Source organism: Bufo bufo, chromosome 1 (assembly GCF_905171765.1).
Source record: "Bufo bufo chromosome 1, aBufBuf1.1, whole genome shotgun sequence".
Lineage (NCBI taxonomy): Eukaryota > Metazoa > Chordata > Amphibia > Anura > Bufonidae > Bufo > Bufo bufo.
In genome coordinates, this window is record NC_053389.1 from 742,323,195 (window position 1) to 742,329,284 (window position 6,090).

The following is a 6,090-nucleotide window of genomic DNA, read 5'->3' on the forward strand; positions in this document are numbered from 1 at the left end:
TTTCTGTCTCAGTAAGTATCTGACAGCTACTTCCTGTCAACCAATTTGGGGATCATTTCATCTGGTTACCCAGAGGTTCCTCTTTTGCTCAGTTCTTCTTGGTAGTAAATCCAAACTTTGCCCACACTCATCCTCCCATCCCTCTTACTGTGCAGGGATTTGCCTAAATCTTGAAAAAGATGTACACTTTGTGAACATACTCGGTGGGTTTTAACAATGGCTTTTTCATTTGTTCAATGTTTTCCATATTACCCTTCTTATGTTGATAACAGATGGAGGGTCATGTGACCGTCCATTCCAACATCGGAGATGGGCAGGGGAACGGGCACATGTGTTGTTCATCCCCAGTGTAAATGAATGGGTGCTGCTGATATCATCCTTACATTCACACAGAGAAAGTTTCATTAAACCAATCATTTTTGGTGCATTGTTTTTTTTTTTGTCAATGAGTGTATATAGTTGTGGACAACCGCTTGAATCTATTTTATCATTTTGCGCCATTTGTCTCACTCATGATACAAAACATAAGATAAATTTTTTTTTGATATAAATGCTTTATTTATAGAAAGGGAAAGATTCAAACAGAAAATGCTATGGATTTGCTATGAAGCGTGCCATACTGGATTAAAAACAGAAACTGATGCCTAGAATGGTGACAATGCTGCTGGTGTTGCAATCATCTTCATAAAACTTATCCACTAAGGAAGAGAAGAAGGAGAACAGGTTAAGATCAACAACCACAGTGGTCTAATATTACAGTACATTTCATAGTTTTCTTTTTTTTTTTACTATCATATTATTCCCTTTACTTTTAGAGAGTGCCCCACTTCTATTCCTTTATCACATTAACTCTTATCAGACTGGGTGTTGTCTGTTAGTGGAAGCACCTCTGTTGGATCTCCACCTCATTCGAGTGCGACATTATCTTATATTTATCTATAATATTCACTGCTTGTATTCAGGAGTTACGACCACCTTGCAATCCAGAAGTGGTGGTCATGCTTGCACACTATACGAAAAAGTGGTGGCCTAAGCACACTCCCGCTGTCCGGCCACCACAGAGGTCGTAGTCTTTTCCTATAGTGTGCAAGCACGACCACCGCTGCTGGATTTCAGGGTGGTCATAGCCATGGAAACGAACAGTGTATAATGTGATGGAAAGATTAAGGAAGCCATCAAAGGAGGCAATATGAATAATCACAATACATTAGTAAGTGCCTTGCATTACCTTTCTCTACATGATGAATGCCATTTGCTAAAGTGAGACATCTGCTTTAATGACTGTAATTTAAGCATGGCTACTAGAAGATGAGCCCCTTTAAGGGTTCTCGAAATGCATCCACCTGGAAACTGCAGTAAGTTCCTGCCATACATTTAGAAGCTAGTCGGTGTTAACATTAGGGATTAAGGCCTCTGACCTCACCTTGGTTTGCATCAGCAGTGTAGGATGGGATTCCATGACACAGGGCATCAATATGGACACCATAAATGCCAATGTTAGCAATGGGAATTTGGTTAATGTTAAACTTGAAGAGCTGTTTTGTGGTCTTGACCTAAACATGGAAATAAATTGAAATGTACACATATAATGTTGGAACAAATTAAAGGGATCGCCCAACCCCCAAGCTAAAATTATTGAAAGCCTGAAATGTGTTTAAAATAAACAAAAGAAACCCAATCACCTCTTCAATGGCCCACCGTTTCAGCGTTGAAGTCCCCAGTCTCCTGTGGACTGGAAGTGTGACGTCCTGCCTGTGGTCATGTACAGCGCTAGAGCCATTCACTGGCCTCAGCAGTGGCTTGTCCCCAAGCGGCACATGACTGCAGAGGCTCAGTGGTACATTCCTGTATTGCCAATGTCACGTACACTTCTCTGTACATTCTCAACACAAAGTAATACAACTTGGAAAAAAGTATTTAAAGAAGATCTGTCACCTCTCCTTACATGTCTGTTTTAGTGATTACTTGCATGACCTATGCAACAAATATTCTTGGGCATCACTCTGTTCCTCTATTTTCCTACTAGAAATTTTTGAATGAGTTACCAATCCTTTATAAGCCTGCATAGTCTGATAATTGGTCCACTGATTGGATAATGTCAGACTGTCAGGGACACATCCCTAATCGCTAACACCCACGTTTACTTTTACTGCAGACTGCTGGCAATTCTTGTCTAAACTTCTAGGAAAAATAGCACAACATAGAATTGTATAAAAAAGAATACTACAGCATTGTCATTACATGTGGAATACAATGAATTACTAAAACAGACATGTCAGGAGAAGTGACACTTTGTTAACCCCTTCCTGACATCCGCTGTAATATTACGGCGGATGTCGGGTCTTTAAAGATGGCACCCACTCTGAAGCGGAGCAAGCACCATAGCAACCATGTGCCTAATGTTTCCCACAGCAGACAACTGGGGCTAATGTCTGCAATTGGCGGTAATGCCGATCGCTTGCATTTAGCCCTTCAGATGCCGTGGTCATCTAAGAGGCTGAAAGCTCAGAAACGTGCACTTGCCGGGCAAGAATACCTCCCCAAGGTGGAGAATGGGGAAGGTGTTTCACTGTAGTAATGAGCCAGAGCATGTACTTGGCTTCTAGGCTTATTACATGTAAATTACAATTCAGGCCAGCAGGTGGCAGCACTGAATTGAAATATAGCAATCTTTGTATAGGGTAATGGACAAAATTCCATTACTGTATACAAATTGTAATCTAATGATAGCATGTTGGGGTCCACTTGGGGACCTAAAAAAAAAAAAAGTTAAAAAAAATATAAGAAAAAATCTAAATCAATGTTTAATAAAAAATAAAAATAAAAACAAACATCATATGCATCGTTGCATCTGAAAACAGCCGTGATATTAAAATATTTAAAAAAACTTTTTCAATATGGTGAATGGTGTAACAAGAAAAAAAAATCTAAATGGTTCATTCAACATTTTTTCATTCATTAACCTCCCAAAGAAAAACATTTAATAAAAAGTGATCCAAAAAATCATACACACCCGGAAAAATAAAAAAAGTTATAGCTCAAGGAAGGCAGGGGGTGAAAAACAATAACACAAAAACGGAAAATTGCCATGTCAGCAAGGGGTTAAAGATATATGTGGTAAATTCTATGTGTCAGCCAGTTGTTGTGTATTTATATAGTCCAAAAATACCAAGTATATGGTATACTTACCATAAAGGCAGCACAGGCAGCTGCTATGGAACCCTGACAAGTGTGAGCCCATTACAGATTAGTGTGTGTCCCCATATTAACCCATTAAGGACTATAATACTATTTTGCTGGTTTCATGGGTGTTGTTTTTTGTAGGACAAGTTGCATTTTCTGTATGTATCATTTGGGGTACATATACAGTAAATTAGTTTAATTGAAAATGTTTCAATATATATTAATATAAAATTTTTGACATATAAAGATTTATGAAAGCGGTGCACAACAGTTGAATTTAGCACAGGCTAAGTTGACGCATTCTGACTTATTTTCACCTGATACAGCTACCACAGATCAGGAGTGGAGAGCAGCTGAGACAATCCGCTATCATAAATAAGGGCCAAAACCAAGCCGCTGGGTTTCAGAAGCAAAAAAATAACTTTGGCTTATTGCATACAATTGATAAATTTGTCTTGCAAGTAAAATGACAGGAAATTCGCAATTTTCTCCAAAATAATCAGTTTGATAAATCAGGGCCTTATTTTAGGCGTACTTCTGTGTGCCAGCATTATTTCCTGTGCATAGTGATGCATCCATCATATAGTATATGTGGATATATCTACATAGTAAGGCCTTGTGCACACAGCGGTATTTTTCATACATGTGCTATCCCATTCATTTCTATGGGGCCATGTACACATCTGAATTTCTTGCGGAATCATTCCACAAATTCTATAGCATGTCCTACTTTGGTCTGTATTGAGATAATAGTCATTTCTATTGATGGGAGAGAGAAGATAATTTGCGGATGGAAATACTGACATGTCGTGTGTGTGTGAGGCCTAAGTCAAAGAGCTCTTGTCTGGGACAGAACCTGCGCTGGGACGTTGCGCCGCTGCTGTAGCAATGTTGGCAAAGAAAGGATTGAAAATAGGGGGCACCAGCGCCTCCTGTCCTGGGTGGTTAGAAGTATGGTGTCAGGCAGAACCTGAAACATGCCCAATTTTTATCTTCGCCAGGCATGCTCAACCTGCGGCCCTCCAGCTGTTGCAAAACTACAACTCCCAGCATGCTCGAACAGCCTACAGCTATCAGCATACAGCAGGGCATTGTGGGAGTTGTAGTTTTACAACAGCTGGAGGGCTGCCGGTTGAGCATGCCTGATCTTCGCAATACTCCCCTTCCCAATTCTGTGTGTACTCCACTCACCAAAACTGAAAAAAACAACAAAATAAGGCTTGTGCAACTTTTTTTAGGTCATTTGTGCAAATGTGACTTTTAGCATTTTTACACCACTCCAGTTTTGTACAGTAGGTGGGAAAGTATGCATGGTTAGCTATGTTATTGAGTTTCACTCCAGATTTATCGCTGGAACTTAAAAAAAAAAAAAAGTCCCCAAAAAGAGTCCCAAAGCTGCACCAGCAGGGAAAGGGGGTGCAGAAAACTGGAGTAGTATTTCTAGACAAAAGTGTCAGGTTTAAAGGGGTTTTCCGGGAGTTTTACACTGATGACCTAACCTCTGGATAGGTCATCGGTAACTGATTGGCAGGTGTCCAACAGCAGTAGCACCACGGCCTTCTCCAGGCTTGCCTAGGCCATGTGGCACCACGTTCATCGGTCACATGGCCCAGACACAGCTCACTTCAGTTGAATTAAGCTGAGCTGCGACATACAATATACAATATACGGCACTATTTTTGCTTTGCTGAGATAAGGACGCGGCTGCTGTGCCTTCTCAAACGCCTGATCGGCGGGGGTCCCAGGTGTCGGACCCCCACCGATCAGATACTATTCAGAGGATATCCAGAGGATAGTTAATCAGTATAAAACTCCTGGAAAACCCCTTTAAAGGGAACCTGCCACCTCCTAAAAACATCCCAAGCCGGCAGCAATACCTGAGAGTAGCCAGCAGCATGTTTGTAACGTTCATTTTCTTCCTGCAGGTAGATGAAGCAAAAGCTGTAAAAACGATCTTTAATCCCCTGCCCGGTGCGCTTCTCTAGTCAGGCTTGAAGTCAAGGGGGCAGCGGCCTTCTTGCTTCAAGTCACAGTAACCACGTCCCCTTCCCTGCCCCTTCGCTGTGATTGACAGCGCTTATGCACGACAGTTCGGCTGACTTTGAAGAACTGCCGGCTGTCAGTCACAGCGAAGGGGACGTGGTTACCGTGACTTGAAGCAAGAAGGCCGCTGCCTCCGTGACTTCAAGCCTGACTAGAGAAGCGCGCCGGCAGGGAATTAAAGATCGTTTTTACAGCTTTTGCTTAATTACCTGCAAGAAAATGATCGTTACAAACATGCTGCTGTCTACTCTAAGGTAGTGCTGCCGTCTTTGGACGTGACAGGTTCCCTTTAAAGATGAGCCAAATTTAACAAACAACATGCAACGTTTGATAAATTAGGAGCAAAATATGACAACGCGGACTCAGGGAAAACTGACTTCAAATATTCCCCTCATGATGCATTCTCCAATATTTCTATTCTCAATAATATAACAGTAAATGATTGAACTCCTTACGGGATTCTGTTTAAGGACTTCCAGGCTGGGGAAAACAGTCTCATCGATCCTTGTCACCACGCACATCTTCTTTCCATACAGTCGTGTTGCAAATACTCCCTTTAATAGAATAAGATTCAAACAGATTACAAATCCAGTAAGTGCATCACTATTGTAACTGTCTATGTCTTATAGTCTAAGGGTATATATGTAGCTGATTTTCCATTCAAATTAGCGGGTTGGAAATCCTCAGCGTATTGCAGCATCAGCAAAGTAGATGAGAATTATTTTTAATGTATCTCATCCACACCCCGGGGAAAAATTTGATAGTGGTGCAGATTTGCAAATCAATTCTTTCTATGAATTTTTTTAAATCTGAAACACCAAAATCTGCAATAAAAAAGTAGATGTGGACAAATGAAATATAAAT

General features: G+C 40.9%; 1 long non-coding RNA gene across 1 annotated transcript; it reads right to left on the reverse strand.

Annotated features, from left to right (window-relative positions):
* Positions 1 to 593: 593 nt before the first annotated feature.
* Positions 594 to 5,715, reverse strand: LOC120987203. Its single transcript, XR_005775957.1, has 3 exons — positions 5,682 to 5,715; positions 1,424 to 1,553; positions 594 to 698 (listed from the first exon to the last, which is right to left on the reverse strand). It is a non-coding gene; the product is annotated as an uncharacterized LOC120987203 (long non-coding RNA).
* Positions 5,716 to 6,090: the final 375 nt, after the last annotated feature.